This window comes from Panthera leo, chromosome C1, assembly GCF_018350215.1.
Source record: "Panthera leo isolate Ple1 chromosome C1, P.leo_Ple1_pat1.1, whole genome shotgun sequence".
NCBI lineage: Eukaryota > Metazoa > Chordata > Mammalia > Carnivora > Felidae > Panthera > Panthera leo.
In genome coordinates this window covers 216,620,467-216,648,126 of record NC_056686.1, presented here as the reverse complement: position 1 = coordinate 216,648,126, position 27,660 = coordinate 216,620,467, and the positions used below count along the sequence as shown (strand labels likewise).

At 44.7% G+C, this 27,660-nt stretch overlaps 1 long non-coding RNA gene across 1 annotated transcript in view; it reads right to left on the bottom strand.

Moving 5' to 3' along the window:
- The window catches only part of LOC122228452, a 36,812-nt gene that overhangs the window by 5,783 nt on the left and 3,369 nt on the right, over window positions 1–27,660 (bottom strand). The window contains exons 2-3 of the long non-coding RNA XR_006206602.1: window positions 25,754–25,813; window positions 13,884–13,982 (exon numbers count right to left, since the gene is read on the bottom strand). This is a non-coding gene — a long non-coding RNA (uncharacterized LOC122228452). The remainder of the gene's footprint in view (window positions 1–13,883; window positions 13,983–25,753; window positions 25,814–27,660) is intronic.

The following is a 27,660-nucleotide window of genomic DNA, read 5'->3' as shown; positions in this document are numbered from 1 at the left end:
ATAAAGAATCTGTTTGAATTATTCATTCTTATATCTAGAAATACGTTTCGGTTCTCAAATTGATTGTCTTTTATGACTTCTGATGGAACGTTGAGGTTTTATTTATATGTTGTCTATTTTCTCAAAATCATCTCTATTATATAATTTTTTAACACTATGGCAGGTAAGATCTTTACTGAGATACTATTAGTTTTTACACATTTGTCCTTTAAAGTTACTTAGCCGAAACTGTTTTTAAACGATAGTATATTCCTAACGGCTACTCTTTGTGAAGAGAATTGTTCTCCCCTTACCATATGCATTCATTTTATTCTGTTTCCGATGTTATTATAATGTTACAATGACCAAGACTTCCAAACCTTAATAAATAATTGTGGTGGTAGTCGGCATTGTTCCTGAAAATAATTTGCTAAATATTACTTTTTGGAATATTTACCCTTTGAACCTTGGCAACGCTTTTTCTTGGCTTTGATTGCTTTCAAGGACACCCGTTAGGGAGGCATTTTCCCTGTCCAAGTAAAATAAGCAGGCTAGAAAACAGAATTTCCTCCTGGCTTTCTGCAACCCACCCACTGTAAAAATAAAACAAAGCCATCATGGTTTGGTTCAGAGACATATTTTCACAGAGTGATGTGCCAGACTGTGGACAGCCCCTGATGCCCTGCAAAAATGTCAGTGGACAGACAGTTATACGTTCTCTTCCCTGGGCTCAAGTTCAAGAAACGCGGAGTTTGGGCTCGGCGTGGTGTCAGCACTCTAGATTTTACCGTTGGGTTATGGTCTGGGAAACCTGGTTTGAATGCACTTATGTATTAAATTTCAACTGAAAAACTCTCTCCGCATAACATATTCTTTTAATTACCAAATTCTCCAAACATCACTTAAACCTATCTTCTGCTGTACATCAAGGAACAAAGAAGCCACTAGGGTGTATCTTGGAGGAAATGGCAGCCTTAGAACGTTTGCAGGCTACTCTCCAGGAGAAAGCTCTTGCACGAAGGTGAGGGAGGAATGTCACGGAGCGTGCCCTGGGCCAGGACGGCCGAGGCTGGGGCGTCCTCCAGAGACAGGTGCAAAATGCCTCCTCAGATGCAGTGCCAGGGGCAGCTGGATGCTGCCTGACTCCGGGTCCTGGAGAGAGGACATTTTGGTGACATTGGGGGCCAGATCGGACACAACTGGGTGACGAGAAGTATTTTTAAAAAATTTTTTAATGTGTACTTATTTATTTTGAGGGAGAAAGAGAGAGAGAGAGCAGGCCAGGGGCAGAGAGAGAGGGAGAGAGAGAGAATCCCAAGCAGGTTCCACACCGTCAGCACAGAGCCCAATGTGGGGCTTGAACTGACAAACCCTGAGATCATGATCTGAGCCGATATCAAGAGGTCGATGCTTAACTGACTGAGCCACCCAGGCGCCCTGAGGAGTATATTGTTCACCTTTCCAAGTGTTGTCTGGTGAGGACACAGTCTAGAGCCCAGCATATTCTGGCATGCCTGTGCTGTGCAAGCCCCGGACATATCTCCACCCAAGTGTGCACAGCATGGCTCGTCACACACAGAGTGTGCTGCTCTGAATCTGACAGGAGCCCTCCCTTAGGGAAAATCCTTGGGAAGCTGTCTTCTTCAATCAGCTAGTATCCCTCACCCCGCCCTTGGCCAATGAATTCAGATGGTGGAAGAGAATCTAGTGCCAGATTCCAAGAAATTCTTCTTTCCTCAACTGTCCAAATCATCCCTGCTGTTCTTTAAAAGGTCCTTGAGGCCCCACCCCGCTGTGGAGCTCCGTCCTCAAATGCGAGGGGTCACAAGATAGTCCCTCATGGACAGGTGAATGGACGCATGACGTGGACCCTCTGGGAAGCAAGCACGGAGACAGAGTGAGGACGGAAAATGGCTTTGAGAGGAAAAGGGAAGAAGCAGGAGCAGGTTCACAGTGCAAAGCTGACATCTTCCCTGCCTGCCCAACACTGAGCTCCGGAACAGGCCTGCTCTTTCAAGGAGTCCTGTGCTGCGTGGAAACGACCAGGACCTCGTACCGCACCCCTGCCTAGTCCTGGTGGGAGCGCCCCAAGATCAGCGTGGTCCTGGGTCAAAAACAGGGGGCGACCTGTAAGTTGTCACCCACATCTGTCGGCCAACCACCGCTCTCAGCCTGAAGGGGAATCCCAGCTCGCTCATAACAGGGACGGTTGATAACCTCTGTGTAGTCTTGTCAGCTCCAGCAGGAAGATTCCCATCCCCTTAGCACGACGTCTACACCGGGATCCAGTTCCTTTCTGAAACAAGAACCGGTCTTGCTCACCCCTTTTGGCTCACGCTTCTGGCCACGGTGCTGTGGCCACGGTGCTGTGGGACCGCCTTCTGACCTTCCCTGGGACACCTGGCTGGGCCGGGCCATGAACAGGGCAGAAGCAGCTTCCTAGAAGCCTGGGTTTCTTCACCCTTTGGGAGTTAAGACTTGATAATCTTTAGAGTAAACCTCCCTCCCCCCTGAGGCTGGGAGGGGTGATAATGTGTTATCTCTTCTGCTGAGCCCTTTGTAAACACTTACGTCATTCAGCTGATAGGAGACCAGATAAGGGAGGGACCCCGAGTCCCCTTTGAAAACGGTCACGAATCCAAACAAAGATTCTTGGATGGATCATTCTGCTCTGGTTCATATTAGCTCTGCAATTAAGAGGCTTACACAGCGCAGCCCTCAAAGGGGGCTTCTTTACCACATGAAAGGAAGGAAAGGTTGGCCCTAAAAGAAGGCGGTCCTCAGCTTTTCTTGGCTATTTTTCCCAGGCCTCGGAAAAGGCCAGTGCTTTTAAAAGAAGAGGTCACTCGGAGGAAAAGACAATCAGAAGCAGGCTGCGTAAAGTGGCCCTTCCCAAAGCAGAACGTTTCCTTTCCTTCCTTTCCCAGGCCACGCTGGCTCAGACCTGCCTTTCACAGACTGACATAAAGGAAAACGGGACGCAATTTGGAGAGGGTGTCAAAGTGGGTGGAGAGGAGCTTCGTGACTCCCCAGGCCTCGCCATCCTCTGGGTCAGGTGACAGTGCCAGGTTGGATCACTCTGGAGGTGCCAGTGTCCTCCAGACCTAGGAGGAAGGCAGGACAAGGTGTCTGCCACCCCCAGCCCAGCCAGAGGCACTAAGGATCCCGCACCTGCTGCTTCAGCCTCTAGGGTTTTCCCCACGTGTGCATGTCGGAGAGGCTAGACCCTCCCTTCCCACCCCCACCCCCAGAAAGGAGCCCCCTGGAGTATCTCAAGGTCACACGGTCTATCCTTTTTATGTTTCTATTCCAGGACCTCGGTCACGACCTGGCCCCAAGTAGGTAGGTATCTGGTATATATTTTTTAAAAGGAGACTTTGAGGGTTCTTGGAGAAGGAAAAGATCTTATTGTGGTCTTCCTCTCCTTTTTTGTCTTTAAGTTTATTTATTTATATTGAGATAGAGAGAGAGCACACGGGAGAGGCAGAGAGAGAGACAGAGAGAGAGAGAGAGAGAATCCCAAGCAGGCTCCTCACTGTCAGCACAGAGCCCGATGCAGGGCTTGAACTCATGAACCGTGAGACCATGACCTGAGCTGAAACCAAGAGTCGGAGGCTTAACCGACCCAGCCACCCAGGAGTCCCCCCTTCTCCGTCCTCTTAAAGTGATGAACTCCAAATTTGCACCTAAGAAACCTAAGGTCGGACAACCATTTTGCACACGGATATGGAATGGAACTCAGGATTGCCTCCCCACGCCCTCCTTCCCCGGTTAGCAGTGTGGGTAGCGGTGACCCCACCCTCGGCACAGGATGCCAAGTGTCCCTGGCAGAGTGGACACGTCAGGTAAATCACGACCTCAGAGCATGCCATTCTCCCCGTCACTGGGGCTGGTTCAGGAGCGTTCCATCAGATCAAAGCTCAGGTCTTGGTCAGAATTGAATGAGGCCATCTCGCCAGCATGGGGGAAGGGTGGCCAACAGAGAGAGGTGGGCAAGTCTGAGTCAGGGTCCAGAGGAAAACACGCCTGGATACCGAGCCCACCTCCGAATTTTTTCTGTCTTTGCTATGTAACCCAGTGTGAGTCAGGTGGTCTGAGATTTGAAACCAAAAGGATGTGGATGACAGGGCGTGTCAGGTAAGACGTGCTGTTGGCTGGACCATCAGAACGTCAACGCATCGGCGTCTTCTGACACCGGTTCTCTCTCCCCTTGAAAGAGCTGTACGCGGAGTGGGTTTACAACCTTTCTCCTCCTTGACGCTCCGGTCCATGAAGGACAGTTTGGGATCCACTCTTGGCTTTCTGGACTGGCGTGCCTTCGATGGTGCCCGTGTGGCCAGAGGCCGGACTGCACGGGCTGGGGAGCCGGGAGGGAGCAGTTCCAGCGGAGGGCAGGGACACCCCCTGAGCTCCCGAAAACGTGCCTGCATTTCGGTTCCGGCTTCGGCATTACGAGGAGCTGTGTCACCAGTGGGCCTTGCCCTGAGAGCGGGAACCCCGTCGTGTGCCCTCCGTCCCCCCCGGGGGCACCCTTGCCCAGCAGGTGTGATACATCGCAGGGCTCGTTCTGCTGAAGGCAGGCAGGCTGTCCTCAAAACAAGCAAAACCCAAAGCAGAACAGTTGTTTTACAAGTAACACATGCTCGTTTCAGAAAACAAACACAAAGAAGAAAGCAAGGAACCCCACCGTCCAGAGATTGGAACGACCTGTGTCCTTTTCAGGGATTATTTCTCACGGTCCTAAACAAACCTTTAAGCAACATAGAGATACAAAACGTATACGAGTCCTAATAACAGCGCAGCCTGCCACATTTTCACAGATTGTACACATCCGTGCAACCCGCTACCCAAATAAACAGCTTTGGCCACAGCGAGAAGCACTTCCTGCGCCCCTCCTGGTCCCCCCACCCCCTCGCCTCCGGGGTGACAGCACCACAGATTACGTTTTCCTCTTATCTTCGAACTTGACGTAAGTGGAATCACACAGCATGCCTCTTTTTTGGAACCGGATGTTTGTACTCAACATCGTGTTTCTGAGACCCCACCCCCACATAGCTGCTCCTTGTCGCTTTTCTATGGCGTTCTCTTATGTGAGCAGAGCTCGCTGTATTTACCCGTGTTCCATTTATTGACATCTGTGTCCAACCTTAGCCGATCCAGTTTTCCCAAGTGGTTGTAGGGAGTTACGCTCTCACGGGCAGCGGAGGAGCGAGCGAGTCGCTCTGTCCACAGTGTGGCCAACGCTGTATTTTCCTCCCCGTGTAGCGGCTGTGTGGATAGTTTCATTTGTGAGGTGCCCATTCATATCTTTTACCTGTTTCGCCAATAGGCTACTCATTTTCTTTTTTGTACTGATTTGTAGGAGTTCTTTATAATTCTGGTTGTAAATCCCTTTCAGACGCATGTGCAGCAAATCTCCCCTGCTCTGTGGCTTGCATTTCTATTCCTCAAGATATTAAAACATTATGCTAATCCTTTTTTCTTTACAGTTCAGCACTTTTATGTTCTGCTTAAGAATTCTACCTACTTCAAAAAAAAAAAAAAAAGAGAATTCTACCTACTTCATATTCATAAGGATGCTCTGTTTTTTTCTACATCGTTCACTGTTTTTCTTTCAACATTTAAATCTATAATAAATCTGGGAGTGATTGTTTTATGGTGTGCGTTTTCCCAGGAGGATATCCAATTGACTCAGCATATTTCCAGTCTTTTACCAAAAATATTATGAATATATATATATATATATACGCATGCTTATTTATAATATATATCAACGCATATAGAATGTTTTTAACATTGCTTTTTAAATTAATGTTGACTAAGTGTCATTTATATCCACCAAAGCGTAATTGTTCGTGCCTGCATAATGTTTCATTATATCGATATAGCAATTTATTTAGCCTTTCCAATGTCGTTAGCCAAATTATTGCAAGATTTTCGTACTTAGAAGTGAGACTGAGAAAACGCTAGGTACGTATTGCAATATTTCAGTGTGTGTACCTAGGACAGAGTCTAGAAAGATTGACCCAAATGAACACTTTAAGGCTGTTCATCGTTATTGCCAAAATTGCTTTCCAGAAGATTTGTTGGGACGTAATATTCCGTAAAAAGTTTTTATTCTCTCCATGTCACCGCGATTTGTCAGCATTGAGGATTGTCATTGAAATCTTTTGACAATTGTATAGACAATAAATGACATTTGATGTCGTATTGCGTGTTCTTTTAAAAGTGACTGGAAAAAACACTTTGTTTCTATTTCATGTGCAGAGAAAACTGTTGCAGAGAATCAGCGCTTTCTCTTATATTAAAGGCGTTGCTGTTGTTTTTATTGGTTGTCTGAGCTGTGGACAGAAGAGGTCGAAACCAGCCATGTTCGACACAGATTTGTTCCAAGGCCTTCAAACTTCGCTTATTTATTTAGGAATTTTGTATTTTCATGTAGTTGAGCCTGTCAATTTCCATTTTTATTATTTCTCCCATTACTTTCAGTCTCAAGAGCTTAGATTAAATGTTGCCTTCTGTGGATTACTTTTGCATCTAACTCTGTCCAAAGCTTATTCCGCTGCTTTGATGTAAGACCTGGATGGAAATGCGAATCCTCTCCCCCAACCCTGCACAACGAGCTAAATTTCTCAGCAACCCAGTGACACCATGGATGGCCCTGTGTTATCCTAGCAGTGGACGTGAGAATTCCACATAGGTGGAGAAGTAATGCTGATTGGACCATTCTGCTGATGGTCTGGCACAGAGATGAACCACTGGAGGCCTACATGACCCGGTGCTGAAGGCCCACAGAGGGAAGAAGGTGTTCTGAGACTCCCATGGAGGCATTGACTTTTTTTGGGAGAGTGGGGAATGCTGAGGAAGGCAGGAAATGGGGGTGGGTTTGGAAAGCAACGGTGCCAGTGAAGTTTGGTGGTGGGGCGGCCAACTCGGACAGCCTGCACCGGTCCTTAGCAGGTGATGCCTACAGTGTCCCTGCCGTTCATGGCATCTTGGCAGTGGAAACCCCTCCTTTCACATCCCCCAGACCCCAGAGTGCTCAAATTACTTTGAGTTTGTGGCTTTTTGTGAGGCTCAGAGAGTTGTGGGGTTCACATCTGTGCTATGCACACGGGAACAGGAGCCTGGACGCAGAGGCTGTGGGATGTCCTCAAAAGTGTGGGGGCTTAGGGTAGGGCCTGAAGCTGCCACGCACCGGGGCCTTGGCAGGAGACTGAGCTATCTATGCCTGGTTCTTGAGGAGCAGGGAGGCCCCCAGCTCACATCTATGGGCTCATTTTGCCTACTTTGTTGCTTGCCATTTATTTTAATTCCTTCCTTTATCAGCAGAGCTGACATTGGATTCCACATTGCTTCTCTTTGAAATCTGAATCTCCGAGCTCCTTGCATCAGCGATGTGGTCGCAACCAGAACTCTTGCTTTCTTTCTCTTAACCATCTCAACAATGTTTTAAAATGTTTAGTTATTTTTGAGAGAGAGAGGGAGACACAAAATCCGAAATGGGCTCCAGGCTCTGAGCTGTCAGCACAGAGCCCAAAGTGGGGCTCGAACCCACAAGCAGCAAGATCATGACCTGAGCCAAAGCTGGACGTTCAACCGACTGAGCCTCCCAGGTGCCCCTTAACTATTTTTAAGTGTACAGTTCAGTAATGTTGGGTACATGCACATTGTGGTGCAACCAATCTCTGGAATTTGAAATTGTACCTTGTAGACACTAGCCTTCCTCCCCTCCCTGCCCCCCCGCCTCCAGCCCTTAACCATCTTCCCTCTATGTTCTGTCTCTGTGAATCTGACCACTCTAGGAACCTCATATATGTGGAATCATACAGTATCTTTGGTGATTGCCTTTATTTCACTTGGCATATGTTCTCAAGGTCCGTCCATGTATCAGAACGTCCTTCTTTTTTAAGGCTGAATAACACTCCATTGTGTGGACAGATTACATTTTGTTTCTCTATTCTTCTTTCGATGATGACCTAGCTTGCTTCCACCTTTTGGCTCTTGTGAAAACCGCAGCCCATTTTTGGGGGTTGATGGGGAGAAAACTGTAGAGCGCTCCAGGACATGTGGTCTGTCTGTAACTCCCAAGTCCTTGGATGGCCTTTGAAAAGAAAGACCTTGGGGCGCCTGGGTGGCTCAGTCGGTTGAACGTCCAACTTTGCTCAGGTCATGATCTCACGGTTTGTGGGTTTGAGCCCTGCGTCTGACTCTGCGCTGACAGCTTGGAGCCTGGAGCCTGCTTTGGATTTTGTGTCTCTGCCTCTCTCTGCTCCTCCCCTGCTCTCACTCTGTCTGTCTGTCTGTCTCTCTCTCAAAAATAAATAAAGGTTTTTTAAAAATTTAAAAAAAAAGAAAAGAAAAGAAACAAAGACCTTGTCCTGCCTCAGGGTTATTACCTGAGTGTCATGACACTGGGGGCACTGGGTGATGCTCTGACTCCACACCCTTCTTGACACAACCCTATGTCACCACAGAGGACATGTAAGGGGCTTCTGCTCTGCTATGAGGCTCTCACCATGCCCTGGGTGAGGTTGATTCTAATCTGAACCTCCCACCCAGTTACTCTTGGAAATTTTAGGGACTCTACTGACCCAATCCCCACCCCCCTGCATAAGCATCATGGTTTTCTGTTTTCAGAAGGCTCCAAAGAGAGAAGTTTTCTGAGCTACAGAACAGGTGACACTAAGGATATCACACCAGCACAGCTGAGCTAGGTGTTTCCTTTCTTAGATGCTCTAAGCAGAAGGGGGTCTACTTCATTCTTTTGTTCATGGCATCCTCTAAGGTAATGGAGTCTGGCCTCTGAGTCATCTTCATTCATTCATTCATTCAATCATTCATTCATCCATCCATGCATCCATTTTTTTGTTCAACAAATATCCAGTAGGAGCTAATTATACATCAGTCACTGTGCTAGATATGTTGGCTATAGATATGAATAAGAATTCCAGCCATGGAAGAAATGACTGTACCATGGGACACACACACACACACACACACACACACACACACACACAGTCATGCACTATGACAGAAGTCCTAGAATGGAGTTATGGACAGTGAGCCCTGCTCATTGTCCAGCCTTCGCCTGTTGACTATAGATTCACAGAGGGCTATTGTGAGGATGGCTACCTTAACATTTTCATGATGAAAACACTGAAGTTCAAGGAGGTGAGCTGACTATCTAAGGACACCAGCTGGTTTGTGGCAGATTTTTCCTGACCCGGGGCGCCCACTTCTGTGTTACAGTTCAAAGCTGGCCTCGGTCTTTGTCTCGGTGGGCTCTGAAGAGGTGCTGAGCTCCAGACTTTCAGTCAGAGATTGTGTCTTCCCCTATCTAATTCCTCGCTGAAATGACATTCTGCTTGAGGCTCGCCCTTCCTGGGGCATGCAAGTTTTATCTCATATCCTGTGGGACAATAGCTGGAGTGTGTCTGCAAGATTACCAAATGGTCCATTTGCATAAACAAAATCCATCAACCTCCGTCCTGCCAGGAGGGGTGAGCACAAGCTGACTCCAGGGAACTTTCGTTACCAGTCTGAGCTTGTGAGGCTCAGCAGAGAAGAATGTGGCTGCACTCAGAAATGCCCCTGCCCACCGTGCATGCTTTGTCTTGTTCCTGGGTCTGTGTCCTCTGTGAGGCATTCTGACGGATGCCCCCGTTTCTACCTGCCCGGGATCCTTTCTCCCATATCCTGGTAACAAGTCCTTGACCTTCATTTGGGGATGCACCACGTTCTGTTTCCACCACCGCTCCAGGTGCATCCAACACCATCCATGGGGGAAGATGGTCCAAACTAAACAAATGAGACCCTCTCTGATGTTTAAACATCCAGCCGAGTGGGTCAGGGTCGGACCCTGGCTCAGACATGTCAGTCATGAAAGCTGAGTCCTGAGGAATCCGCCCATCAGTTCTTGCCATCTAGAGACCCTGCAACTGTCGGCTTTTAGCTGTCTATTTTGTGAGACATTCCCTGTATTTGTCCTGTAGAACACTATTTTGCTTTAGTTACTCATAGTCTACTCTTGTTATTTGCAACTACAGAATCCTGACTGACAATCGTTAAGACCGAGTAGGCCCACGAGGGTCAACGAAGCAGGAGCAAGGAGAGAAGTTTAAGAATGAGGCACCAAAAATGAGGATAAAGAGCAGGTTCAGTGTCTTTGAGGAACCACAGCCAGGATAGGTTTGGGATAAACGGGAAAGAGAAACTCCAGTGCAGGCACTGAAGCTGCCCAGGAAATGGAAGGATGTGACTTCACCCAACGTGAACCCTCGAGTCCTCGTACACACAGCGCAGATGGGCTGCGTCAGGAAATCTTTGAATTCTGCAGAGCCCGGTTCACACCCCTACACTGCAGTCCACATGAAGCGGAATGTCCAGCTCGTGTGTCCATCTGTGACTTTACACAGCCCCAAGTGCCAAAGGACAAACACGTGGTCTAACCATGAGACTACGTTTTGGCTCAGAGCTCTTCATGACCTCCTTTAGCCCTCCGGAGAATGAGGCAGATGACGAAGGCACATGCCAAGTCCTGACCAAAGGAGCTTTCCTTCTGGGGTTCAGCAATAGTTGTTTACAAGGCAATTTGACTTGTAACGAATGAACTTCATTTCCCAACGGACCGGAGCTTTTTAAAAAAGATTTTATTTTAATTCCAATTAGTTAACGCTGCATGTTAACAGAGTTATATTAGTTTCAGGTGCACAATATAGCAATCCAACACCTCCATACGTCACCCTGTGCTCATTACAACAGGTTCACTGCTCAATTCCCATCACCTATTTAATCCATTCTCTTCACCCAACTCCGCTCCGGTAACCGTGAGTTTGTTCTTTATAGTTAAGGGTCTGTTTCTTTCTTTCTATATCTCTTTCTCTTATTTTTTTTCTTTCTGCTTGGTTTTTTTGTGTGTCTTAAATTCCACACACGAGTGAAATCATATGATATCTGTCTTTCTCTATTTCACTTAGCATTATACTCTCTAGCGCCATCCATGTTGTTGTAAATGGCAAGATTTCATTTGTTTTTATGGCTGAGTAATATTCCATTGTGTGTGTGTGTGTGAGTGTGAGTGTGTAACACACACACACACGTCTTCCTGATGGATAGATGTTTCCATATCTTGGCTCTTGTAAATAACGTTGCTATGAACATGGGGGTGCATGTATCCCTCTTAATTAGTGTTCTTGTTTTCTTTGGGCATATATCCAGTAGCATAGTTGCTGTGGATCATGAGGTAGTTCTATTTTTAACTTTTTTGAGGAACCTCCATGCCATTTTCCACAGTGGCTGCATCAGTTTGCATTCCCACCAACAGCGCACACGGGTTCCTTTTTCTCCACATCCTCGCCGACACTCATTATTTCTTGTGTTGCTGATTTCAGCCATTCTGACAGGTGTGAGGTGATATCTCATTATGGTTTTGATTCGCATTTCCCTGATGATGAGTGATGTTGAGACTCTGTCCATGTATCTGTTGACCATCTGGACGTCTTCTTTGGAGGAATGTTTGTTCATATCTTCTGTCCTTTTTTAATTGGATTTTTTTTTTTTGGTTGTTGAGTTTCATAAGTTCTTTATATATTTGGATGTATAATCCTTTATGGGATATGTCATTTGCAAATTTTTCTCCCATTCTGTAGGTTGCCTTTTAGTTTTATTGATTGTTTCTTTTGCTGTGCAGAAATCTTTTATTTTGATGAAGTCCCAATAGGTCATTTTTACTTTTGTCCCCTGGCCTCAGGAAACATATCTAGAAAGAATTTGCTATAGCCAATGACAAAGAGGTTAGTGTGTTTTCTTCTTGGAATTTTATGGTTTCAGGTCTCACATTTAAGTCTTTTTTTTGAGAGAGAAACAGAGACAGTCCACATGGCAGAGGGCAGAGAGAGGGGAGAGAAACTTAATCAGGCTCCACACTTAGGGGAGCCCGACGCAGGGCATGATCTCATGACCCTGAGATCGTGACCTGAGCCAGAATCAAGAGCCAGACACTTAACTGACTGAGCCACCCAGACGCCCCTCACATTTAGGTCTTTAATCCATTTTGAATTTATTTTTGTATCTGGTGTAAGAAAGTGGCCCAGTTTCATTCTTCTGCGTGCAGCTGTTCAGTTTTCCCAACACCATTTGTTGAGGAGACATTCGTGTTCCCATCGGATAGTCTTTCCTGCTTTGTTGAAAAGTAATTGACCATATAATTGTGGGTTTATTTCTGGATTTTCTATTCTATTCCATTCATCTATGTGTCTATTTTTGTGCCAACTCCATACTGTTTTGATTACTATAGGTTTGTAATATAACTGAAGCCCAGAATTATGATATTTCCAGGTTGCTTTTCTTTTTCAAAGTTGCTTTGGCTATTCAGGGTCTTTTGTAGTGCCATACAAATTTTAGGATTGTTTGTTCTAGTTCTGTGAAAATGCTGTTGGTATTTTGATAGGGATTGCATTAAATGTGTAGATTGCTTTGGGCAGTATAGACATTTTACCAATATTTGTTCTTCCGATCCATAAGCATGGAATGTCTTTCCATTTCTTTGTGGATTCTTGAATTTCTTTCATCAGTGTTTTATAGTTTTCAGAGTACAGGTCTTTCAGCTCTTTGATTAAGTTTATTCCTTAGTCTCTCTTTTTTTGAGTGCAATTGTAAATAGGGTTGTTTTCTTAATTTCGCTTTCTGCTGCTTCATTATTGGTGTATAGAAATGCAACAGATTTCTAAACTTGATTTTGTATTCTGTGACTTTACTAAATTCATTTATCAGTTCTAGCAGGTTTTTTTTGTGGGGTCTTTAAGATTTTCTATGTAGAGCATCGTGTCGCCTGCAAATAGTGACAGTTTTCCTTCTTTACCAATGTCTTTTATTTCTTTTTGTTGTCTGATTGCCTTGTTTAGGACATCTAGTACTATGTTGAATAAAAGTGGATATCTTTATCTTGTTCCTGACCTTAGGGGAAAAGCTCTCAGTTTTTTCCCCATTAAGGATGATGTTAGCTGTGGGTTTTTCATATATGGCCTTTATTATGCTGAGCTATGTTCCCCCTAAACCTACCTTGTTGACAGTTTTACATCATGAATGGATGTTGTACTTTGTCAAATGCCTTTTTCTGCATTGAAATCATCATATGGTTCTCATCTTTTCTTTTACTGATGTGATGTATCACAGTGATTGATTTGAGAATATTGAACCATCCTTAACCACCCAGAAATAAATCCCACTTGATTGTGGTGAATGATTTTTTTTTTTAAATATACTGCTAAATTTGGTTTGATAGTATTTTTTTGAGAATATTTGCATCCATGTTCATCAGGGATATTGACTTGTAGTTATCTTTTTTAGTGGTGTCTTTATCTGGTTTTGGTTTCAGGGTAATCCTGGCTTCATAGAATGAATCTCAAAGTTTTCCTTCCTCTTCTGTTTTTTTTTAATACTTTGAGAAGAATAGATATTAACTCTTTTTTAAATGTTTGGTAGAATTCACCTATAGAGACATCTGGTCCTGAATTTTTGTTTGTTGGGAATTTTTTTGATTACCGACTCAATTTCTTTGCTGGTTATTGGTGTGTTAAAATTTTCAAATTTCTTCCTATTTCCGTTTTGCCAAATGACCAGGGATTTTTGACCCCTGCATTCCAGGAAAGTGTTCAGGGTTCTGAGTCCAAATACCGTCCTTCATTTGCCCTGCTCCTGGGCCACATGCTCTTTTTCTATAGCTGGGTCAGAAACTGTTCAGGACCTTCTGGGTACCCTGGGCAGGCTACAGTTCTCCTTGCCCTGACTAATCCCCTCCTAGCAACTGACTCATGCCCGGACCTTCAGCATGACACTCTGATCTTGCATTGCTTTATGTTGGATTGCTACCAGCTGCAGAGCAGAGAATAGGATTTTCCTACCATCACATCAAAAGCAGTCCAGGATTAATGCCGGTGACTCAGAAGTTTGATGAAACTCTCAGAGAAGTGGGCTTCTATCCATTTCTGGGTCACTGGCCCCTTTGAAAATAAGAAGACAGTTATAAACACTCTTAAAAACACACCCGTAGTTTTGGGATGTTTGTGGGGCCTCCTCAACATATCTATTGAAGTGTAACTAGGGTACAGAGCTATCTCCAGTCCCGTGGAATCCTCATACACCATCCCCAGAGTTCTTCAGAGTCTCTTGCAGGAAACAGCCACTGTGTCGTTCCACATACTAGACTCCGGAGGCTGCCCCTGCATCTATGAATCAATGCAGGAGCATAGGATCAAGAGGAAGTCCCTAGATGTAACCTAGATTATCATTGGAGAAGGTCGGGAGGACACTATCCCTAGGACTCTCACCTTCCTCCAGGGAAAACCTTAGATCCAACCCAAGTCAGTCCCAGCTCAGGATGATGCTGAGGAGGAGGAACCCTTATAAACCCGCTCTGGGTGCATAATCCCAGTGTGGGCTGTGACAAAGACACACGTTAGTCTCCAAATGCAGAAGCACACATGCACACACACACAGACGCATGCACACACTCACATGTAGATACATGTGCCCACATGGACACACTGCAGGCACATACATGCGCACACACAGAGACATTAGAGATGCACTGAATACATGTATTGGCCAAATGTTGAATGACCAAATATTAAAATCAACAACTGACTGACACTAAGATCAAAGTATCTGGGTTTTAATAATAAAAAAATAAAATTCAAATTTATTTAAACTTTTATTTAAATCTTATTTATTATTGTGTTTTTATTAAAATTTTAGAGACCAAGGGGTGACTGGGTGGCTCAGTCAGTTGAGCGTCCCACTCTTGAGGCTGGCTCAGGTCATGATCCCAGGGTCATGGGATCAAGCCCGGCATCGGGCTCTGTGCTGAGCGTGGAGTCTGCCTAAGCTTCTCTCTCTCTCTCTCTCTCTCTCTCTCTTGCTCTCTCTTTGCCACTGTCTCTTGCTTGTGCATTTTCTCTTTCTCTCTCTCAAAAAAATTTAGAGACCAAAATGTTGAAGTTTGGCAGTGTGGTGCAGGAGCGATGATCTCTTGGCACGGGCACCTCTCACTCCTGGCACCCTACTGCACATTTGCACCATGAAACAGAGAAGGGGGGGATGTCCTCCAATACTTTGCTCCTCCTCTGACCTCAGTTGAAAATGGGTTCCTGAGATTTTTTTTTTTTTTTAATTTTTTTTTTCAACGTTTTTTATTTATTTTTGGGACAGAGAGAGACAGAGCATGAACGGGGGAGGGGCAGAGAGAGAGGGAGACACAGAATCGGAAACAGGCTCCAGGCTCCGAGCCATCAGCCCAGAGCCCGACGCGGGGCTCGAACTCACGGACCGCGAGATCGTGACCTGGCTGAAGTCGGACGCTTAACCAACTACGCCACCCAGGCGCCCCTGGGTTCCTGAGATTTAATTCCTTCATATTCTTACACTGTTTATTGTGTCTTGATTATTCCATTTGCTAAAGATCATAATTTTGGATTTTTGCCTTTTATAATATTTCAAGATGGCAAATGTTGACATTTCTGTTTTTAATTCTTCCATATAAGGTGTGAAGTATTCTCAAGTGGATTGTTTTATTGTTTTTCTTAAAACACTCATGAGTTAAATGGAATTAAATAATAAAAAATAGAAATACAGTTATTTATTGTGTTTACTGTTATAAATACCAGCACCCAAAAAATTCTACGAAGGCTAGAACTAACTTCTGTTCTGCCTGTGTTACTATTTCAATTTTTATGAACATTTTTGGTTCCAAAGAAAGCAATGCTATTCCTAACACCACCTAACACATGGCCCCTCTCTTCAGTATCTACCAATATTTGTTCTTGTTTAAGTATATGAAAAATTGTAATGATATTTGATATAAAATAGAATTCATATTATTATTAATAGTAGCATTCTGCTCATGCAATATTGAATACGCACTTATGTTTCCACGGATTGGTGGAATTTTAAAATATAAAGTAGACAAGGAGATTTTTATTCCTGGTTATATCTGGAATGGCTATCTAGGTTTGGAAACAAATATTCATATGCTGATAACAAATCTGAATGTCATCTCTTTGTCCAAGTTATTGTTTTGTTAAACTGATTAGATAGTATAATAACCTATACTACACGATCACACAATCCTTGATCCACATAGGATTGGGGAAGCCAGAACTGAGGTGAAATAGGCATACAGCTAACTGGCCTTCTGAAGGCCAAGACTGAAGCCACAAATGTAGGACAGATTCCCCCAAACTACAGGCATTCCTGTCTGTCTGTGTGTGTGTGGTTAATGCTGTAATTTAAATGGAATTAAACAACACTTATCCTTACCATGTGGGTATGATTTCCCTTACCATTGTACTTCATCCTATACTACGTTCCGTTCCGTTCCGTTCAACAAATGCTGGCCACCACCTTCTAAACTGATTTCACAATCCACAATTTGAGAAGCATTGGAAAGTACTTAACAAATTCCAGTTCCCTTTCTTTGTGCTTTAAAGTATCCCCGGGAAGGAGTCATTCCATGATCGGTCTTAATTCTTTGTGAACTACAGGGTGGGGGTCTCTCCACCCGGAAGAAGAAAAAGACCCTATGAAGTGATCGGGCTCATTCCTTCATCTGAATCTTCCTTCCGCGGGCACTTGTTGAGTGTGTACTTTTCGGAGGTTCCAGGAATATGAAGACCTCATCTGTGACTTAAGAATCCCACACTCCAGAGAATGAGGAAGTTACTAAGAATGCTACTCCCGAGACAATACGAGAATCCTGTGTTTAGGACGGGCATGGCACATTATAGGAGCTGAGAGGAGGATGTCTCTCCTAACTAGCATGTTTTCTTAGACAAGGTGACATGTGAGCTGAGAGCTGCAGAATGCAAAGGGGCACCAGGCAGAGAAAAGGAAAGAGCCAGGGGAAAACGAGAGCAGAGGCAGGGTTGGAGAAAGCGTGCTCAGAAGTGGACATGGCCAAGCTGCTTGGGTCTCTGGGACCTTGGAAACTGCTCCTCTGCCTTCCGTAGGGAGGGGGCTGCATCTCTCCCAGTCTTGGGAACCTGCATTAGATGCAGGGTTGGGAGGTGGTCCTTGAGACTCTGCAGACCCTGAGATTAATAAACCCGAGCTGGGCGGGGCCCTGATCTGGCTCACTGACCCCTTTCGTGGGGAGCGAGCCCTGGCAGATCGCTCTGAGCTGGGAACCTCACATGAGAGAGGCTTCTTTGGGGATCGTCCCAGGGATACTGGACCTCACAATGGCTGCTTTAAGGGAATCCTTCTGGGGGCTGGGGTGACAAGTATACTCTGGGTTGTTGGCTCTCTATCTCATTGTCCGAAGTCCTGGGAGAGAGTGCCCGGACTCTGCATGGGGCTCATCACAGCCCTGGTAAAGGCACTGAGCAGGTGTGACATGAGATGTGCTAGCACGAGTCGGAGGGAGAGTGATGCATCCTTCAGGCAGGAGCTCATGTTTGCAGGAACTATCAGAAGGAGTGATATCGGAATGGACAGGAGGGAACTTTGCATCCTGCAGCCTGGGTGCCCCAACCTGCCCCTCTGTGGGTTCCCTGGGTCCCCCACCATGCTCACCACGTCCACCAGCCTGCAAAGAAAGGTATTTCTCCAGGCCTGTCCACCCCGGGTCATGACCTCCTCCCAGACACCAGCCCCTCCTGGCCCGCCCCCTCCGGCTGCATCCTGAGATATGGTCAAGGCAGGGCTCCGCCAAGCCTGCCCTGGAATCATTTATTTGTTAATGGGGACACGTGTTGTGTATCAGTAAGGAAATGGCTCATTAATCACTAGAACATGTTCCCCAAACAAATCTATCAAAGGGGCAGAAAATGTATATACTGTCCCCTTTGCCAGACCTCGTTCAGCTGTTCCTGGTGCTGAGCAGATGGCGGAGGTGAGCGACGTCCTTCTCACACTCATAACTCTTTAAAACAGCCCGGCAACTATGTGTATGATGATCGGACGGCCTGACTCAACCGCACTGAGAGACGTTATCCACGTGAATAATAAAGCGTTTTTGCTAGTGAGCACGATTCCCCGGGGGTATGATGAGTCACCCTTAAAGCTTCCTACCAGGCCTAACGCTGGACTCAGGGCTGGGAGGGAGGAGGCTGAGGCTGGTTTCAGGACAAAATGGAATGGGGAGGTCTAGTTCCCTCTGGGACATCTTAACACTTACTGCAAAAACTAACCTCAAATCTATCCACCTATGCCCACAATTGAGCTCATGTACATGTTTTCATCTCCAAAGCAGTCACCCAGGTCCAAACCCTGTCCTCCCTCACCTGCAGGCTGTGTTGGCCCGTCTGTGTCTTCCTGCCCCAGCTCAACTCCCTGCAGCTCGGTTCCCATTCAGAAATCAGAGGGAGCTCGAGAAAGGTAAATGAGACAGAGAAAGCCTTGACGGAGGCCGGGGGGTCCCAGGATGGAACACGGACTATGACCAAAGAACGTGACTCTCTCACAGATGCAGGAAACCACGCCACTGAGGGTGGAAGGGGAAAAGAGGGGCTGACCTGAGAAACTTAGGAAATGAGTGGAGTCTGTAAGGCTAGAGGCAAAAGGAGCTGTACACGGGCACCGTGCTATAGCTGGTGAAGCTGTTTCTTGGGGACATAGGGGCTAACAACTCGGAAACCAGTATATGCCTGCTGGAATAGGACAGTCACAGAAATGGGCAGCAAGTGGTGAGGACTGGGTCCCTGCCTCTTGGAGTAGGAGGTTAGAGATAAGCTGCGGTATGGAGAGAGAGTGTATGCATGATACAGCATCAGGGTTGGAAACACTGATCTGCATCTATCCTGATACGGCTACATACGGATAAACACAGAGGCAATTGCAGATATCTGGGTTAGCACACACAGAGACATATCTTCTATTTAAATTATTTTTTTAATGTTTATTTTTGTAAGAGAGAGACAGAATGAGAGCGAGGGAGGGGCAGAGAGAAGGAGACAGAGAATCCGAAGCAGGCTCCGGGCACAGAGCCCGATGCAGGGCTCGAGCTCATGGACCGCGAGATCATGACCTGAGCCGAAGTCAGACGCTTAACAAGCCACCCAGGTGCCCTTCACACACAGACATTTCTAAGTTCTTTCTACTGAGAGTTCAGAGCAGAGGCACCCCATGGCAATGAGCACACCTGGCACCCAGATCTTGGTTTCTACCACCCTTCTCCAATAAAAGGAATGAGGACCCTTGAGGAAATGACTGGTGGTGGTAGGGCTGGGGCAGGAAATGTACCAGGTGGGTCTGGAGCACCTTATAGTGCTAGAAAGAAAGGAAGCACTCAAAAAACACAAATTGCAAACTATGACAAAAATGTATTGTTATCGGTTAATTAGTTACGAACAAATGCATCCCACAAATGTAGGAGATTAACAACAGAGGAAAATAGGTTCAGAGTATACAGGAAATCTCTGTACTATCTTTACAACTTGTCTGCAAATCTAAAATTATTCTCGTATTTTGAAAAATGTTTAAAAAATTCCTTTAATGACACCCCAGTGCTCTTAACTCTTTTCTTTGATCTGTACCCCCTCCATTTTCTCACTCCCTTGTTCACTTTGCTTCGGTCACATTGGCCTCCTTTCTGTTCCACCAGTCTTTGTACCCCCCCCCCGCCCCCAGGACTCCTGTACTTCCAGAACTTTCTATGTGCATCACCACTGCCTGAAATGCTCTTCATGTGCCTCTCTTTCCTGCATCAGGTCTCAGCTGAAACCTCACCTCTTCAGAGACATGTTCCCAGGCCACCCTAGCTAAAGCGTTCTCCTAACACTTGATAGCACACACACACACACACACACACACACACACACGAACACACGCACATACTCGTATTCTGCCCTACCACTACCTCATCTATACTTTTCATTGAACTCGCCATTGTGTTTCCTAAGTGGGCTTATCATCTGTCTCCCCAAAGAAGGTGTGTGTAACTACTCATCACTAACTACTCCACGTGTAGCTCAGTGCCTGGCATATAGTAGCTACTTGATGCAAATTTGCTGAACTAAATGGATGAAAGTATCAATTGGTCAACCTTACACCAGACAGTCACCAACTTCTATGTGTTAGATGTGAGTCACGTACCACAGGCTCCCCTCATATGGCGAGGGCAAGACCCAGTCTCCATGCTGCTCCATGCAAAATGCTGTGCCCTCCCCCTGCCCCACAGGAACTGATCATTGACTATAAGGAATTAACAAATTTGAAATCATCACATGATCAAAATTCACGCTGGTGGTACACAGAGAAATAGGGCTTCTTATTCATTGCAATCAGCACCCATGCTTGTTTTTTTAATTTATTTTTTAACGTTTATTTATTATTGAGAGACAGAGAGAGACAGAGCATGAGCAGGGGAGGGGCAGAGAGAGAGGGAGACGCAGAATTCGAAGCAGGCTCCAGGCTCTGAGCTGTCCGCACAGAGCCTGACGTGGGGCTCGAACTCCCAAACTGGGAGATCATGACCTGAGCCAAAGTTGGACGCTCAACCGACTGAGCCACCTGGGTGCCCCAACACCCACACTTGTTATCTGGAAGTCTAAAATCAAATAAAACCCTCCATACACTAAGGCTGCAGTAATGTGGCATGGCCCAGCTGCCGTGTTACTGTTGTGAAATGTCAAAAGGAAAGATACGTGACATGATGTGAAAGAATTAAAGGCAACAAATGAAGAGAATACCTTGAAGGAGATAATATGATTGAAACATTCGAAAAACAGGATTTCTTTAAGCAACAGATCTGTCAATGGCAGGAAAAATAATTTGCATCTGTTCTGATTCTACACAAAAATCAGTTTTAAAGAAGCCTCATGTGCCGTTACGATTCAAAATGAACTCTACAGTCCCAGCATGCAGTCTATAATGTTGCTTGGAAACAATGACAGCAACAATGGCATAGAAACTTGCCACCTGGTTAGCCAGACCAGAGTTTTAAGTAGTCAAGATTTCAGCTGTAAAATACATTTTAGGGGTACTTGGGTGGCTCAGTCAGCTAAGCGTCTCACTCTGGATTTCGGCTCAGGTCATGATCTCATGAGTTCGTGAGTTCCGGCCCTGCATCAGACTCCAAGCTGACAGTGCGAAGCCTGCTTGGGATTCTCTCTCTTTCCCTCTCCCTCTGCCCTTCCCCTGCTCTCTCTCTGCCCCCCTCCCCTCCCAGAATAAATAAACTTAAAAAAATAAAATGCATTTCATTAAAATGTTGAGAAATACAGGTTTTTCATTTTAGGGGGGTTTTAGGGAGCTAATAGCTTGCATTCTGGTTCTGTGGACCTTTAGGAGAGTACAAGAATTAGCCTTCCTGGAAAAGCGTCATCTCTCACCAGACAGTAAAGTATTCTGGGATCCTGAAGGTGGCCAGGGGCTCTGTTCTGCTTTGGCTCTCTGGTGGATGCCCCAGTGGCCCAAAAGGAAGAACAGATTTTCTTCCAAAGCACCCTTGAGAAGAGGCCAAGGTGCACCAGGCCGTTAAATGTGTTGATCCCACTCTTTCTAGAATCACTTTTAAAAACTCACGGAGAGGAGGAACTAGGCTTAGGGGCTGGGGGCCTCTCTCTGCCCTTTCCCTGCAGGCCAGGCCACCACTCCTGAAAAGGGCAACTTTCTGTGCCCTGCTCGTCCCCCCACCAACCTGTGTGCAAAACAACTTTCCTCTTTACCCCCAGCTACCCACCCCCACCCCCTTCTCCAGCAGATTTATCGCATCTTTCTCCATCCATTGCTGCAGGATCTGGGTCTGTCCTCATTGTATGTACGTCCTGCTGGTCACAGGGTGAATGAATCCATGAAAACCCAAGCTGCGAGTCTCCTGCCATGCTTTGTTGTGCAAGACTCCTTGTGTTCCACTGGACTGGATGCTATGATTATCTCTAATGCTAACACGGTCCTGGCTCAGAGAAGAATCACGGTAAGTCTCGACACTGGACCTGCTATCTTTTCCTCCAACCCACTTCTGTTATGTTTGCTGGCTCAGACAAGGCATCACCCCTCACTAAGTTGTCCACATCAGAGATCCAGACCTCACCCTATGCCCTTCATTCACTGCATCTGAACGGTTTCCCGCTTCCATTTCACCCCTCTGGACTGTGAGGTTTGCAAATTTAAGGACTGAATTTTCTTCTCTGTATCTCTAGCAGGTAGCCTACATCTGGCTCATGATTTGTGCACAGTGACTGGGGAATTGAACCAAAGTGGAAGTTTTCTCATTTCTAAAGTCAGTCTTTGTACTCTTAGAGAGCACTACTCTGGACCACTCTGTTGACTTCCAGAAGATTCTACCCTGTCTCTCTGTGCAGATTTTATTTCAAGCTGAGAACTCATTCTCATTCTCCAGGAATCCCTTTATCACCACTAGCCACACACACACCTCTGCACACACTGAGGAGAGAAGATGGTGAGCGACTCAGAGCCCTGAGTGGTCTGAGATGAAGGGAGAGACCTATTGTCATCATTCATCGAGTCCATGTGGAGCTGGGACACAGTGGCCCCAAAAGTCCACTTTTCACAATGAAGACCATGATGTTCACCACCACGGCTTATAAAACATTAATGGTCTTAATATTTTTTTGTAAAATATATATAATAATTATTTGATTCCTTAGTACCAGGGAATAAGGAGAATGGACCAAGTCAGCAGACTCACCAGGAATTCTCTGGGTCAGCAAATGATTCTTTCACTGCAGGAGCCAGTCCAGAGATGGACTGATCTGCCATTACAAACGAGTCTTTGGAAGAATGGGCTGGAGGAAAGGCGCCTAGGGAGGAGCCAAGGGGAGGAGCGCTGTGTGGCAGATTCAAATGTGGAAAAACCTCAGGGCCCCAGGCTTATTTCAGGAGTCTGTGCTCCAGCTGATGCTCTGTCCCTCCGTCCCGAATATCCAAAAGCATCTGATGGAAATAAAACACTCTGACTTCCAGAGGACAGCTGAGACCCCTGGCCTGGGGGAAGGGCAGTGAGAGCTTGGCTGAGGTCTGAGTTCATCCTAAACAGATCATTAATCCACCCAACAAATATTTATTGACCGTAGCATGACTGCTTAGAGAACTTCTCGTTCTTTGAAACTTTCCCATGTATCTGTTTTCTCTCTTCTCTGTCTCTGTCTCTCTCTCTCTCTCTCTCTATCTTTTTCTGGCTCAAAACCCTGGTACAAAAACTCTTGAAAAGAAAAGGGGCTCTCCGTTTGCAGCTGGCTCACAAGATAAGAAGACTATAGGGTGATGGCTCAGCTCCTGGACCCCATGGGAGGGACACAGGAGCACTCAAGGAAGGTGACAGCCAGGGAGGGAGGAGGGGGCCCTACCTTGGAGGCCCTCAATTCAGGTGAAATGGACTGTTTATTGTAACAGAGTTTTATGGTAATAACAGAATCATGGCCACAAACCACACATTTCTTCCTGTCCTAGCTGCTCCTGACGGCCCCAGAATGAGGCAGCCTCTCGTGTTTCTTCTGCTTGGCCTCTTTGAGAGCTGATCCTTTGGATTTATTATTCCCTATCTGCTCTTCAAGTTTAGCATCAGAACCTACACTTCTGGGTTAAAAACCCAGAAAACTGTTCTTTGTTAAAGTTTTGCCTTAAAATCCAATGAGCTGTGACTGATGTTCAGTGGCTAAAGTTCCTGGGCTTTGTGACATCTGTTTTGGCCACTCCGAAGCCCATCATGTCCCCTCTGTTTCCTTTTCCAGCATTCAAATAAGTGAGGTTATGGGAGGGTTGACTCTGGATAACAGAGGCCAAACTTGGTGTTTCCAGACTGTAAGGAAAATGGAGACTGTGACGCTTCCAGGAAATGCAGGCACATAAGGCACTGCACAGCTGGAACATCTGGCCTTATAAAACTAAAAATAACACCCCATAAAATGCATTTTATTCACTTACTTTGACAACTGAAACACACTTTCCATTACTCATGACTATACGCCTCGCTGGTACAAGAGTCCTGCCATTAAATGCTGAGTGCTTGACTACATCTTGGCCACATGGACTCACTGCTGTCCATTCTTCTCTTGTTCACCATGGTCTAGGAACTCTGACTCTACTCATGGCGCAGCCTTTGCTTAACAGGCTCTCCTCCCCTCCTTTGTTGATGGCAATCCTGTTTATCCCGTTCTACTCCCTTCCGAGGGCCAGGTGTTCTTGTGTCGATGAAGATTCTGTCATCCTGTCTACCACCTTCTGGCCTTCCTTTTCTTGACCATGTATCCAGTTTAAATCATTGGCTCATGTTCCTAGAAAACATTCTCACCAGATGCTTGTCTCCGTTTGTACTCTAAGACTCATCTCTATTCTGGATGACTTAAGTGTCCATTGGGTTTGACCAGATGACTTTCAGCTTCTCAACCCAATGGCACATCCTTCAGGTGCTCAGTCCTAGGACCGTATCTTAGACTTGTGCCTAAATTTACCTACTTCTGAAATCTTAAACTCCTCTACTCCAGGAATTCCTTGACCATGATCTCCCATCACTCCTGCTTTCTCTTATGAGCTCTGTCTGAGATGCAGTGAAACCCAGAGGAGTTGATCCTTTGGACTCTGCCAATCTATATGTTCCCTCGGCCTTGCCTCCACTGTGCTGATATCAAGCCCTGATTCTGGGTTGTCACAACATTCACATTCCTGCCAAGACACTCGGGTGGTTCCCTTCTTTGACCTGTCCTTCTATGCCTTCCTTCTAGCAAAGCTGAGTCATGACTTCCCCCCCTCCATCTGGCATTGTGAGGCCTCCAGGATCAAGCAGCACTGCAGAGCTGCTTGGCCAGCTCTCTGGGTGGCCCTTGCCAGTGTCTTCTCATATTCTGTAGTAACTAGGCTCCTGTGGACTTTTGCTATCTGCCCACACTTTAATACCAACTCCTTTCCCCCTCCATTTTGAAAAAATCATCCTGACTTTACCTAGAGACCCCACTGGAGCCTCAGAACCCTCCTAACTTTCTGCTTCCACAGATCATGTCACATCAACACACAACCTTGCAATCTTGCCTCCTCCTCTCCATTTGCAAAGGATGTGGTGACTCCTGAGACACTGGCCTTCTACTTCTGTTCTGTATCTGATTCTCTGGTCTCCCTGGAGGTCTGCTTCTCTCAGTCATATTCTTTCCATCTTGGGCTTAGGATCTCAACTCCCTAAGTAGTTTTATTCAACGCATAAATATTCTCAAGACCTTTTCATGAAAAAAAAACTGACTTTTGTCTCACTTGTCAATGGATATTCTTGGAGCTTTGTGTCTTATGCAAACATTTACATGCCAGTGGTTAACATTCACACATTCATCCATGTTTCAGTTCATCCATTCACCCATCTCTCCACTCAAACAAATATGTTTTCAATATCTTGACTCTTCTTGGAAATAACCAGAGATGCATTTACACAATAGTGCTCTTTGTTGGATTATTGTAGTAAAAATAAACAAACTGGCAAAGCGTCCTCAAAGGAAATGGATAAACAGCAAAAACCCAGATTTTTTAAGACCTTTAGTGATACAGGGGAACATGCTGTTTAAAATAAATAGTAAATAATAAAGCAGAACAGAACAACTTATGCAATACAATCCATAGTTATACTAAAGAGAATGCATACATATAATTAGAAGGAAAAATTCCTAAAGGGCTTATCTATGATTATGAATAACTTTGTTTAAACTTCTTAGGTAAATAGTCTTCAGTGATTATATATTATTTTTATGACAATACGTATTAACTAGTTCTAAGTATTTAGTGAATAAGTGCACTGCTTTAGTCAGAAACAATATTAATAGTGGCAAACACTCACTATGGTACAGTGTTTACTATAGGGCGATGATGCAAAAGGAAGTCATTGAAAATCATCATCCTGTGGGGTGACAATTATTAACATCTTCATTTTAGAGATGAAGGAACTAAGGTCTCATCTTTACCATGAATAATGACTACAGAACTTGCCCCAAGCTTGTGCTGGAGATGTGATAGTTGGGATCGAGTTCACTGTTCAGTATACATAATTCTCTCATGTCATATTTGTTCAAAAATCTTATATATAGATAAACTCATTTTCTTACTGTTAGCTAGAGGATTTTTTTTTTTTTTTTTGCTATGGAGACATCTAAAATTTTTCTGTAATTTCATTCACATTTATTAATCTGTTCCTTAGTGGTTTGTTTAGTAATTTTAGTTCTTAGAATGAATGGTTAAAGACAACTTGATATATATATTTATATATATATGTGCATATATATATATATATATATATATATATATGTATATATACACACACACAATAGAATATTTTAAAGCCATAAAAATACAGTCTTGACATTTGCAACAATATAGATGGACCTTGAAGGCATTATGCTAAGTGCATTAAGTCAGACAAAGACAAATACTGTCTGAACTCACTTATACGTGGGGTCTAAAATAAAAAAAAGAAAAAATGGAACTCAGGGGTACATAGATCAGATTGGTGATTGCCAGAGGGTACAAACTTCAAGTTATAAAATGAATAAGTCCTGGGAGGTATCAAATAGCATGGTGACTATAGTTAATAATATTGTATTACATATTTGAAAGCGGCTAAGAGATCTTAAAAAGACCTTAAAAGTTCACATCCCAAGAAAAAGGAATTATAACCATGTATGGTGATGGATGTTACCTAGACTTATTGCAATGATTGCTCGGCAATATATACAAATATCAAATCATTACATTGTACACCTGAAACTAATGTAATGTCATATGTCAATTATTCATCAATAAAAAGAATTAAATAATTAAAATTTTTAAAAAGGAAAGTCTTTAACAGTCCAAAGACCGTATGTCAAAATTATCCTCTATCTTTGTACATGGAAGTCCTTGAGAATGTTGATTATTTTTCTAGTCTTTTAGAAGTAGGATACTGTATAAGGGATGATCAATTCTTTTCAGTTAAATGTTAACTCTGGTTAATTGATAGTGGCCACCTGGATGCAGTATTAAAGAAGATTCTGAATTCATGTGTTTATTCAGCTTTCTCTCAAAGAACTAACCAATGGACCAAGCATCATTTATTTAATTAACAAATAAACATTTAATAAATCTTGTTTTACTCTTGTGTTTTTAATGGCATCTCTCCACTGTATTTCTGTTTTTATTTTTGATGCTAGATAACTTTTATGTCTGTCTGCTCTAGATTATATTTTCTCTGTAATCCATTCTTTGTTTTTATTTTTGTGGCTGAGAAGGTTTGAGGACCACTTTAAAAGATCTCCCTAGCAGTCTTCTCACGAGTAGTTCACTTGTTCACTCATCCAGAATAACGAAAACAGGATGACCAGACCTGCCAGAGCCTGGACCAATAGGACAGTTGGATGGTCTACATTTAATTCTTATTCTTGCTGTTCAGGTGCTGTGGGACTCCTGTTCATAGTAAGGCTGGGTGGGCCAGTAATCGTCTTTTGGACTCAGGGCAGTCACAGTACCATGTATTATGGACCAACTGTGTGTTAAAGTCCCATCTGGATCTGTAAAATAAATGACTATTGCTTTGCTTTTATAAGTGTGGTTTCTAAAATTTCCTTGGTTATTGGAATATAAATGGTATACTGGGCTGTACACATGAAGCTTTAATAAATGATTAGGAACCACACACACACACACACACACACACACCAAAAAAAGAAAAACAGCAAGGAAAAAAATTTCATTGCTGAAACTCCGTGTAATTAA